The sequence below is a fragment of the Dendrobates tinctorius genome, unplaced genomic scaffold, assembly GCF_039654945.1.
Source record: "Dendrobates tinctorius isolate UK_male_01 unplaced genomic scaffold, ASM3965494v1 ptg000298l, whole genome shotgun sequence".
In the NCBI taxonomy this organism is placed as follows: Eukaryota; Metazoa; Chordata; class Amphibia; order Anura; family Dendrobatidae; genus Dendrobates; species Dendrobates tinctorius.
In genome coordinates, this window is record NW_027361965.1 from 517,932 (window position 1) to 530,400 (window position 12,469).

The 12,469-nt window shown below is 47.9% G+C and overlaps 1 protein-coding gene across 2 annotated transcripts in view; it reads right to left on the reverse strand.

Moving 5' to 3' along the window:
- LOC141073190 (uncharacterized) overlaps window positions 1-12,422 on the reverse strand; it is a 67,121-nt gene extending 54,699 nt beyond the window's left edge. Inside the window, exon 1 of one of the 2 annotated variants that reach the window (XM_073560580.1) lies at window positions 11,641-12,422. The gene's annotated coding sequence lies outside the window, so the exon portion shown is untranslated. Of the gene's footprint in view, window positions 1-6,099; window positions 8,861-11,640 lie in introns of those variants that run through there. The other variant, XM_073560581.1, reaches the window with a different exon arrangement.
- Between the last annotated feature and the right edge of the window lie 47 nt (window positions 12,423-12,469).

Sequence of the window (12,469 nt, forward strand, 5' to 3'; positions counted from 1 at the left end):
GTATGGATCCTGTTCACACGCTTTGTGACCAGGTGGTGAATTTGATGCAGATGACTCAGGATCTGGCGAAAGATTGCCAGAGTCTGGAGTCATCTCAATATCAGTTGCAGGGTCAGATAAATAACTTAATAATGACCCCCAATAGCCCCCCACTGCTGGCAGTGACTGTGACGTCAGTACCCTCTGATGTACAGTTGGTCTCTCCCGAACCTGTGATATCCCTCCCTGATAAATTTTCAGACGAGCGAGACCAATTTAGGGTATTCAGGGAGAGCTGTAAGTTATATTTTACCCTGCGCCACCGGTCATCAGAAGAGGAGTTTCAGCGGGTGGGAATAATCATATCCCTACTGTAAGGGGTTCTCAGACCTGGGCATTTTCTTTGTCCCCACAAGCCCCAGAACGGTTTTCTGTTGATGCCTTTTTTGACAGTCTGATACATGACAAACCCTACAGAATCCAGGTCGCTGAGACTAAGATAATGAACCTGGAACAGGTCGGTCACACAACTGAGGACTACTGTAATGAGTTTCGGCAGTAGTCCACCGAAGTTCTATGGAACAATGCTCCTCTCAGGTGCCAGTTCCAAAGAGGCCATTCCGAGACACTCAAGGATGTTCTGGTCCCCCATGATGCCCCTTGCACTCTGATGGAGGCCAGGACTCAGGCCATACGAATGGACCACAAAATCTGTGAAAGACTTGGTGAACAGCAGGCCGCATGTTATACTTCCCCGGAGCAGGTCCATTTTCTCGATGTCAGAGTAGCCAGTCTTCGCCAGGGCTGTGGAGTTGGAGTCGGAGACCATTTTGGTGGAGTCTGAGTCAAATGTTTGGCTTACCGACTTCACAGCCCTGGTCTTCACGTAGCGGAGAGAAGACGGAGACAAAATCTCGGACTCTCTCTATAGTGTGGTCTCCCTGGACATTTTCTTAAGAATTGCCTAACTCGTCCCGAAGGTATCAAACCATTGGGAGAACGTTTGAGTCTGGGTGACGGCTGAGGAGGTCGCCCAGACTCCTAGGTACCTTTCCCTTCCTCTGATAAAGTTCTGATGAATATGATGATTTCCTTTGAAAACCAGGTGTTATCAACATTGGTGTTCATTGACTGTGGGTCTTCTGCTAACTTTTTTGATTCGGGACAGGTTCTGAAGTTAGGGTTAGGGACTGGTACTTTAGAAAGTCATCGTCCTGGACAAGACACCGTTAGCTCACAATTTGGACAAGAGAGCAACGGTGGATTTCACTCTCCAAGTGGGAGCTCTCCACTCTGAATCCATCTGCTGTTTTGTGTTGGATATCTTGCCTACTGGATTGGTACTGGGGTGTTATGAGTTCATTTTCTCCTTCACCTCTGATGTCTGATGAACTCCCTCTGCTGGTGAAAGGAGGTAGTGAAATTGATCTAGATGGGAAGAACCTGTCATCTGAACAGGTGGAGTGTGATTGGACATCCGTAATTTCTGAGTGGATATAAGGCAGCCGACGCCCTGCAGGGTTGCTGGTGATCCTTTCTGCTCTGAGCTCTGGCATCCAGTTTAGTTCCTGTCTACTAAAAGCTAAGTTTTTGCTCTGCTATTTTTCCATGAGATTTTGTCTGTTTACTTAGTGTTTGTGTTCAGCCTGCCCTGGTTGGGACGGGCTGAACTCCATTTTTGTCTCTGATCAGTTGATCTGTTTGCTCTGTCTTCAGAATATACCTGAGTGCTGATATAGTGATTTTGGAGTCTAGTGACTTCAGGGCCTTTTCTATCAGACGTGTTGGACATTATTTTTGGCAGGGTTTTTTGCGTGATTGCAGCCAGCATCTTTTCTGTCCTTTCCTATCTAGTTAGTTAGGCCCCATCATTTGCTCAGCCTGTCTTTCTGTCTGTGTTTTCATCTGTTTTTCACCGACAATACATGTTGGGGGCTGTCTATTGCTTTGGGGTTCTGCTCTGGGGCAGTTTAGATTTCCCTTTTCTTTCTTTAGGCTTATTTAGCTCTCCGGCTGTAACGAGGGGTCTAGGGCACCGTAGGAACCCCCCCACGGCTACTGTTAGTTGTGGTGAATAGGATCAGGGGTCGGCAATCCGCTAGCTACCAACCTCTCCGGTTTTCTGGACTTAGCTTGTGTTTTTGTTTTTTCCTCCTCCGGTGACTCATTCATAACACTAGGGTATCCATGGTTGCAGATTCACATTCCAGTTATTGATTGGTGTCTGAAGGAGATTGTGAAATAGAGCCCCAATTGTTACAAGAAATTTCTGTAGAATGTACAAATATGCTCCACTAGTCAGGAGGGTCTTCCAGGGTACCTGAAGGACTTCGGAGATGTGTTCTTGGAAAAAGAGGCTGAGATACTACCTCCCCATCATCCCTATGATTGTGCTATTGTCTTTATTCGTAGCGCCAAGCTGCCAAAAGCTCACCTTTACAATTTGTTGGGGCTTGAACAGACCGCCATGAACGAATATGTTAACGAAAGTTTATGGAAGGGTCATATCCGTCCTTCCTCCAACCCTGTAGCTGCTGGATTTTTCTTTGTTAAAAAGAAAGATGGAGGTCTCTATCCTTGCCTTGATTTCCGAGAAATAAATAAGATCACAGTTAAAAATAGCTAGCCACTTCCACTCATCCCCCGACCTATACAATCAGATTCTGGGGGCCAGGGTGTTTTCTAAACTTGATCTTAGAGGGGCTTACAATTTGATATGCATCCGGAAGGGTGATGAGTGGAAAACGGCGTTTTTAATGTCTGAGGGTCTGTGTGAAAACCTTGTCATGCCTTTTGGATTATGTAATGCACCTGCTGTGCTTCAGAATTGTATGAATTATATTTTCTCTGATTGCATTGGAAGATTTGTTGTGATTTACCTCGATAACATTCTAATTTTCTCGCCAGACTTGGCACTCACCAGGAACATGTCCGTGTTGTGTTTCGGAGACTGAGGGAGAACTCTCTGCTTGCTAAATTATGTCAGCACCCATTCTGATCCAACCTGATCTCCAAGAACCTTTCATTGTAGAGGTGGATGCTTCGGAGATCGGGGTGGGGGCAGTCTTATTTCAGGGGCCCAAAAGTATGACTAACCTGCGTCCATATGCTTTTCTTTCTAAAAAATTTTCACCGGCGGAGAGAAATTATGATGTCGGTAATCGGAAGTTACTTGCTGTCAAATTGGCCTTTGAGGAATGGAGGCATTTTTTGGAGGGGGCGATTCATCCAATTACGGTGATCATAGATCACAAGAATTTAGCTTACATTGAATTGGCTAAAAGGTTAACTCCTAGACAGGCCAGATGGTCCTTGTTTTTCTCTTGGTTTAATTTTTCTATTACATGCAGGCGAGGTACATTCCATTTCTCCTCCAGAACCTCCATCCTCCATTATTCCTCAGGGAATTATGGTAACCTTGGGGCTGGAAGAAGAGATTCATAAAGCCCAGTGGTTGGCTCCTTCCACTACCCCAGGGTCCAAATTATTTGTGCCTGTGAACCTAAGTTTGTGAGTGTTACAGGAATTTCATGATTCCATTTTAAGTGGTCATCCTGGGGTTACTGCCACAAGAAAAGCCATTGCTAGACTTTTTTGGTGGCCATCCATGCATAATGATTTTGTATCTGCTTGTGAATTCGGCGCATGTGCCAAAGTCAGTCATAGCCAGCCAGTTGGGGAATTGGCTCCAATGCCTATTCCAGAAAGACCATGGACTCATTTGTCCATGGATTTCATTACTGATTTGTCTCTTTCTGATGGGAAGACTGCTATTTGGGTGATAGTTGATCGATTCAGCAAACAAGCTCATTTTTGGTTCCTTTGTCAGGATTACCTAATGCGGAGACACTCTCCAGGTTGTTTATTTCTCATATTGTAAGGTTACATGGGATCCCTCTGAACATTGTGTCTGATAGGGGAGTACAATTTGTCTCCAAATTTTGGAGAGCTTTTTGCAGTAACCTAGGGATTGACTTGTCATTTTTATCTGCTTATCACCCTGAAACCAATGGTCAGACTAAGAGGACAAATCAATCTTTGGAACAAATTTTAAGGTGCTTTGTGGCAGCGCGACAGGAGGACTGGTCTTTGTTTTTACCTCTTGCTGAGTATGCTTTCAACAGTCGAGTAAATCAATCTACCAGAGCCTCACCATTCTTCTGTAATTATGGTTTTCATCCCCATTTTGGTGAATTTTCTAGAATTAGTTCTGAATGCCCCGGGGTGGAGGTTGCTGAGACTTGGGGATGTCTAGAGGGAGGTTCAAAAGAACATTGGGACTGTTCAGATTCACCAAAAATGAAAGGTCGATAGAAGACGTTCAGTGGGTCCTGCTTTTAAGATTGGGGACAAGGTTTGGCTGTCTTCTAGGAACATTAAACTTAAAGTGCCATCGTCGAAGTTGGATCCAAAGTTTATTGGTCCATATAGGATCCTTGAGGTGGTCAATCCTGTGTCATTTAGATTAAAGCTTCCTCCATCCCTTCGCATCTCTAATGTATTCCATAAATCCCTATTAAAGGAGTATGTCCCTTCTGCATTATCTCCCTCATCCCCGCCTCCTCCACTTTCAGTAGACGGTGGCATGGAATATGACGCTCAGAGGGTTGTGGATTCTCAGAGGGTTCCACTAGACCTTGGAAATCAAGGTCCCAGAGTCTGGAGGAAGAGTGGAGAGGCCACAATCCGAGCTGCTGGAGGTCTAGTGTGAAGTTTGCACCATCAGTGATGGTTTGGGGAGCCATGTCATCTGCTGGTGTAGGTCCACTGTGTTTTATCAAGACCTAAGTCAGCGCAGCCGTCTACCAGGACATTTTAGAGCTCTTCATGTTTCCCTCTGTCGACAAGCTTTATGGAGATGGAAATGTCATTCTCCAGCAGGACTTGGCCCCTGTCCACACTGCCAAAAGTACCAACACCTGGTGGACATACAACAGTATCACTGGGCTTGATTGGCAGCAAACTCGCCTGATCTTAACCCCATAGAGGATCTATGGAGTATTGTCAAGAGGAAGATGAGAGACACCAGACCTAACAATGCAGACGAGCTGAAGGCTGCTATCAAAGCAACCTGGGCTTCCATAACCCCTCAGCAGTGCCACAGGCTGATCGCCTCCATGCCACGCCTCATTGATGCAGTAATTGATGCAGAAGGGGCCACGACCAAGTATTGAGTGCACTCACTGAGCAGACATTTCAGTAGGACATGTCAGATTTTACAATCATTTTTCAAGCTGGTGTTATAAAGTATTCTGATTTACTGAGATAATGACTTTTGGGTTTTCATTGGCTTAATCATCAACATTACCAGAAATAAACTCGTGACATAGATCCCTCTGTGTGTAATGACGCTATAGAATAGAGGAGAGTCACTTTTTGTATTGAAGAACTGAAATAAATTCACTTTTTGATGATATTCTAATTTTGTGAGAAGCTCCTGTATATAGCCACACACACATACATAATGCAGGGATTTGCTCTGGTAGGCAGTGGCCGTGCCACACTATTGAGGCAACACACAGGCTTAGAGTCCAACTTCAGTGGTTTAATGTCACTTTAAACAGCAGGTTAACAGAAAGTAAAGAAAAACACAAACATACTCCAGCTTGGAGAACCACTGGTCCCAGACTCACCCTTGCATGGGACGGGCTTAACTAAGTGGCTGCCCGGCCAGCGACGTCCGCCTGGTGCCATTCCCCGGGTTGTTTTGACTCTTGCTGCTAAAGCTTTGCAGCACCGTTAGCCTGAGTTTATTTTGCTGGACTATCTCCAGCCAAGGCTCTAATATCTTCCACACACTCACCATGTGCCAAACACCAACCTCCATTACATAGCCTATAACCCCACCCACAGGTGAGATACACATTACATGGGCTAATCACGTGACCGTGACATCATCGCAGGTCCTTGACTTTAGGGAAAATCCCGGCCAAACTTTATCCTGCTGGGAGAAATGTATCTCCCATCCAGCACTTCACCCTGTGCTGTACCACAATGTATATATATTACGTAGTCTCCTTTATTATGTATATTGCCGTCCCTTATTACACAGTGCCCTCTCTTGTTATGTACAGCACCATACACATCAGATTATATAGAGCCCTATTTTTTATTACATACCGTCCTGTCTTGTTAGCTGTGTAATGCAATGATGACTGATGGTGCATGGGAAAGCTTCCTTTCTAATGGAGGAGCTGATGGACTGGTGGTCTGGTCACCGGCTCCTTGATCAGCAGTCATTTTATATCTAAAAAGAGAGGGGACTATGTAATAAAAGAGGGCACTGTAAATACCAAAAATAACAAGAATACACTATGTAAGAGACAGCACTGTACATAACTGCAGAGGAGGCTATATAATAAGGGACGGAACCATATATAACTAGAGAGGATGGTGCGTAATAAGGGATGTATTATACATAATAAAAGAGGAAACTATGTAACTAAGGACAGCACTCTACATAAGTGAGTACACTATATACTAAGGGACTGTGCTATACATAATAAGTGAGTACACTATATACTAAGGGACAGCAATATAATAGGTGAGCACACTATTAAGTGACTGTGCTATACATAAGTGAGTACACAATATACTAAGGGATTGTGCTGTACATAATGAGGCTACATTCCTGTATCCGTGTGCAGTGTCGGTGTGCTGCCCACTTTTACAGACACATTGAGCATGTCCTCAGACTTGGCCGAAAGTTCACCTTCCAACAAGACAATGACCCTAAGCACACAGCTAAAATAACAAAGGAGCGGCTTCAGGACAACTCTGTGACCATTCCTGACTGGCCCAGCCAGAGCCCTGACCTAAACCCAATGGAGCATCTCTGGAGAGACCTGAAAATGGCTGTCCACCAACGTTCACCATCCAACCTGACGGAACTGGAGAGGATCTGCAAGGAAGAATGGCCGAGGATCCCCAAATCCTGGGGTGAGAAACTTTGACCTCTCCACTACCTACACACACACAGCACCACTTGTTAGGAACGGTGGAATGCACTAAATAAATAATGTGCGTTCGCCGCTCGGGGTCCACCGTGCAGTAGGTGTTAAAACCGCTGCTAGACAATGGCAGACGCGCTATGTGGCGGTATAATGCGCACGGGTTCAATGTCACCCGATGTGCGCAGAGCGGACTCTGTTAACTCACAGAGGCGCTGTACCACAAACATACACTGAGCCTGTTAGACTCACAGGTCTCAGCGGAATTGCAGGCACGGTATCCGGTCACAGGACACGGGTCCAAGACGGGACGGTGTCCAATGTGAGGCAGCGCTGTCATTCAAGGTTGGGGGACACTCGCTTGGCAGCAAATAAATCAGATCCGGCACAGGTTTTCCATAAACCATATCATAGTCCTTGCGGTTTATTCACCATCATAGAGCCACAGCCGCACCATACAGCTCCTATCCGTAGCATAATCCAAAGCCATCAACAAAGTTCCCCACAGCATAGCGGCCATTACTGAGCGTCCCTCTGTAAGCCTGTGATCATGCAGGGTATGCTTAGGAGGCTTCCTGGCCTCATTTATCTCCCCCATGGCAGGGTCTCCACATGGTTCCGTCACTCAGGCTGCAGACGCCATATCCCTCCAGGGAACGCTCAGGCTCTGGCAGCCATTACACACAGCCACACACAGGCTGTTCGCCAGGAGACACTCCTGCACACGGGACCTTCCGCTCTGGACCAACAAGGTCCCTGCATTCACCCATGTGACCACCATATATGGTCTGTAGCCACACCCACTGGGTCACATGGCTATGACCTCATCACAGGTCCTTCACCTACTCACTTAGCCTTTTACTATAGGTGTTACACACCCCTGGGTGGATTTGTAGGCAGCTAGAACCGCCCTTCTCTCCAGCTGCCTGAAGGCTTCTCCCTAATACATAGGCACAAAAGATCAGCTCTGCTGATCAGCACATAACCAAGCCTTCATCTCAAAGCCACCCACTTTGAGATACACAACAGCCACTCAGTATTCTGCCACTCATCCTCTCTCTTGGGACATCCACACAGCGCCCCCTAGCAGACACAGTAGTCATTACACCACACCGTCTAGACCTACCGTGCGTGCAGCGTCGCTACTGCGGACGCCGGTAAGTGCTGCTGAATGCAGCGCAGCAACAGACACTGCCGCTGATGGACAGTGCCCGGTAGCAGGCACACTGTCGGACGCTAGGACTGAGGTGCGGTGCGCACAGTGGCCAATGGCTAGCCACTGACTGGCGCTGACTCTTCTTCTAGACCCCTATCCACGTAATATCAGAGGGAGGGGAATCTTAATGAGTCAGTCACCAGAATCACACATCCATCACCACTTACACATCTAGCAAGTAAAGTCTATACTAGCGCATGGCCGAGCGGCCATGCGGACCTTTTATAGTCGTCAAGGACCTTCCAGATCTCTGAGATGGACCAATGAGATCAGGAGAAGGCCCCGAACACGTGACTCCTGATCTCCAATGGGAGATCGTCTCGTGAGCATGCTCAGTAGAGCGGCGGAGGGACTTAGCCTCTGGAGCGATTTGCTGCTGAGCAGTCTGCATTGCTATTACTGACCCAAAGGTGGCAGCAACAGCCAGACCCATAGAGCAGGTCTGGGCAGGGCGTCTGCGACGCTGGGACTGCTGAGCAATCTCCTCTGCGGTCAACAAACAATGGGAGACCGCAGAATGTGAGGCTCTGGATTCCTGCTGAGCTGCCGCAGGAACCCGACGCCTAACACCACTCACCTCTCCATGTTTCCCTCAGCATCTTTGCCGCTGGCAGCTTCCTCTCTCTGAAACAGCCACGCGCTGAATGCTAACATCATCCAGACATGGTGTTGTGTCAGGAAGCGCGGGAAGGAAGCAGGATGAATCCCTGCAGCTCCACTGCCATTTTTTCCTGTAGGCAGCGGACCTCAGGATCGCTCCCTGCCCACCACACATGAGGGCAATCTGGCCAGGGGGCCCCCAGAGCTTCGGGGTCGGATAAACAGGCCAGATTGCCACCTCCGGGCCCCAGTGCAGCTGCACATGTGATATGTCCGCATCTGATGGGGGTGTCTTATAGACGCCTCTCCACTACTGACCTCTGGGCTTGATGCCAGCTGACAACACAAAGGCGACATCAACCCCAACCCTATTACCCCACGTTTACCGCACCAGGGCAAGTGAGAAGAGGGAGGCTAAGCGCCAGATTTGGAGCATCTTATGGATGCGTCATTTCTGGGGCAACTGAAGGCTGATGTTGGTAGCCTTGGATACTGGCCCATTCCCAGGCTATTAATATCAACCCACAGCTGTTTGTTTAGCCTTTGCTGGTTAGAATATATAGGGGAACCCTACGTCATTTTTTTTCTAAGGTTACTTGTAAACTCACCAGGAAAGGCTAAGTACACAGCTGTGAGCGGATATTAATATCCTGGAACTCTATAGGATATTGTCCTTTTTCCCAGATTAGTAACATCAGCCCCAAGCCGTCAGCTTTTCCTCTGCTGGTTATGAAATTGACCCAGGAGCCCATGCCGTTTTTTTGTGTTTCTTACTTTTACACAGAATGTACACAGCGGGTGCTGAATACAACTCCCATCATTGTCGTCTGGTCGTGCTGATCACCGGGAGACCAGGCGACATTGATGAGAGCTGCCTTCAGCAGCAGGCGCATGGGAACAGCGTGAACTGTACCGCTTCTTCCCAGACGCCGATACATGTCACACCAATGTCATCAATGTGCGGCACGCACTTTGTCCATGATGTGTGCAAAAACTGACATGTCTGCGGGTTTTCGCACAGGCACATGGTCCGCGTGCGCCTCATTGAATACAATGGGTGTGCGTGTCCGTACTTGCGTTCCTTAAAAAATGAACATGTGAAGGGGGCCTCAGGGGTCTTTCAGACATCAGTGTGTCGGTACGTGTGGTGACACTAACACACATACACTCATTCAAGTGAATAGGCCTGCGCTCGTCAGTGTGTTTCCACGGACCGTGTGCCCGTGAGAACACGCTGACAAGTCAGTTTTTAGCGGCAGCACGGGCCGTAAAATGTCCTGCAGACAAGCACACTGATGACACACTGAAGACATCTATGTGCCATCAATGTGACATGTACCGGCGCCTGGGAACCAGCGGTACTATTCACGCTGTTCCCCAGAGCCAGGTGCTGAAGACACTCTCATCATTGTCCCTTGCTCTCCCTGAGATCACCGCGGGCAGTGGAGAATGATGAGAGTTGTATTCAAGTGTAAAATTAAGAATAAAATTTAAAAAATCACATTATACTCACCTTACTCCTAATGCCCTGAAGCCATTGTCCCCTGCAAACGAACACAAATAAAAAAAAACAATATTCCTCATCTGTCCGAAGCTGAAATGTTACAGGCGTTGGCTGATGTGACTACTACTACTCCCATCAGCCTCCGCCTGCTGCTGCTAACAGCGAGTATTCAGCTGCCGCCACCTGCACTATAAATAAATTTATAATAAATGCCGTGGGGTTCCCTGCCAGCTGTAACCATCAGGGTTATCATGGCTGGATACAGGGCCGCCATCAGGGCATTACTGCCCTGACTGGCGTGTGGGGCCCGATCAGCAGAGGGGGCCCACATTGGGCCCCTTCACATCTACCCATCGGCCCCACTGCCCCGCCCCCAGCAGCAGGATTCTGCCGATCAAGTAACGCAGGTTCAGTTATTCTTTTGCTGTGCGGGCCCGCACCATGACCAGACAACATCTTACCACCACATAGTGACCTATAATACCACATACAAGGAACAAATACCGCCATACCATGACCAGACCACATATTACCACCACATAGTGACCTATATCACATACAAGGAACAAATACCGCCACACCATGACCAGATCACATATTACCACCACATAGTGACCAATATCACATACAAGGCACAAATACCGCCACACCATGACCAGACCACATATTACCACCACATAGTGACCTATAATATCACATACAAGGCACAAATACCACCACACCATGACCAGACACCATCTAACCACCACATAGTGACCTATAATATCACATACAAGGAACAAATACCGCCACACCATGACCAGACACCATCTTACCACCACATAGTGACCTATAATATCACATACAAGGAACAAATACCGCCACACCATGACCAGACCACATATTACCACCACATAGCGACCTATAATACCACATAAAAGGAACAAATACTGCCACACCATGACCAGACACCATCTTACCACCACATAGTGACCTATAATATCACATACAAGGAACAAATACCGCCACACCATGACCAGAAACCATCTTACCACCACATAGTGACCTATAATATCACATACAAGGAACAAATACCGCCACATCATGACCAGACCACATATTACCACCACATAGTGACCTATAATATCACATACAAGGCACAAATACCGCCACACCATGACCAGACCACATATTACCACCACATAGTGACCTATAATATCACATACAAGGCACAAATACCGCCACACCATGACCAGACCACATATTACCACCACATAGTGACCTATAATATCACATACAAGGCACAAATACCACCACACCATGACCAGACCACATATTACCACCACATAGTGACCTATAATACCACATACAAGGAACAAATACCGCCACACCACGACAAGATCACATATTACCACCACAAAGTGATCCAGTGCGCTCAGTGATCTGGTGCCCTCAGTGATCCGGTGAGCTCAGTGATCCGATGCGCTCAGTGATCTGGTGCCCAAGTGATCTGGTGAGCTCAGTGATCTGGTGAGCTCAGTGATCCAGTACACTCAGTGATCTCGTGAGCTCAGTGATCCGGTGCCCTCAGTGATCCGGTGAGCTCAGTGATCCGGTGAGCTCAGTGATCTGGTGCCCTCAGTGAGCTCAGTGATCCGGTGAGCTGTGATCCAGTGCCCTCAGTGATCTGGTGAGCTCAGTGATCCGGTGTGCTCAGTGATCTGGTGTGCTCAGTGATCTGGTGTGCTCAGTGATCCGGTGTGCTCAGTGATCCGGTGTGCTCAGTGATCCGGTGTGCTCAGTGATCTGGTGAGCTCAGTGATCCGGTGTGCTCAGTGATCCGGTGAGCTCAGTGATCCGGTGCCCTCAGTGATCCGGTGAGCTCAGTGATCCGGTGCCCTCAGTGATCTGGTGAGCTCAGTGATCCGGTGTGCTCAGTGATCCGGTGCGCTCAGTGATCCGGTGCACTCAGTGATGTCTTGAGCTCAGTGATCCCAGGCTCCTTCCTCAGGCTGGGTATATAGAGAGAACATGTGGCCGTTACCATGGCTACCCGCGTGACGCCTCCTCTGCTGAACCTCCAGGACATAGCGGAGTCTCAGCGCCGCGACGTCTCTGGCTGTCCTCTGTCGGCTCTGTCGGCTGTTGTGCTATTTGTCTCCAGCACGGCCGCCATTTTGTGGAAGATTTCTCTTTTATTGAAATGATTTTGGTCTCTGAGAAAATGGCGACGGCGCAGTA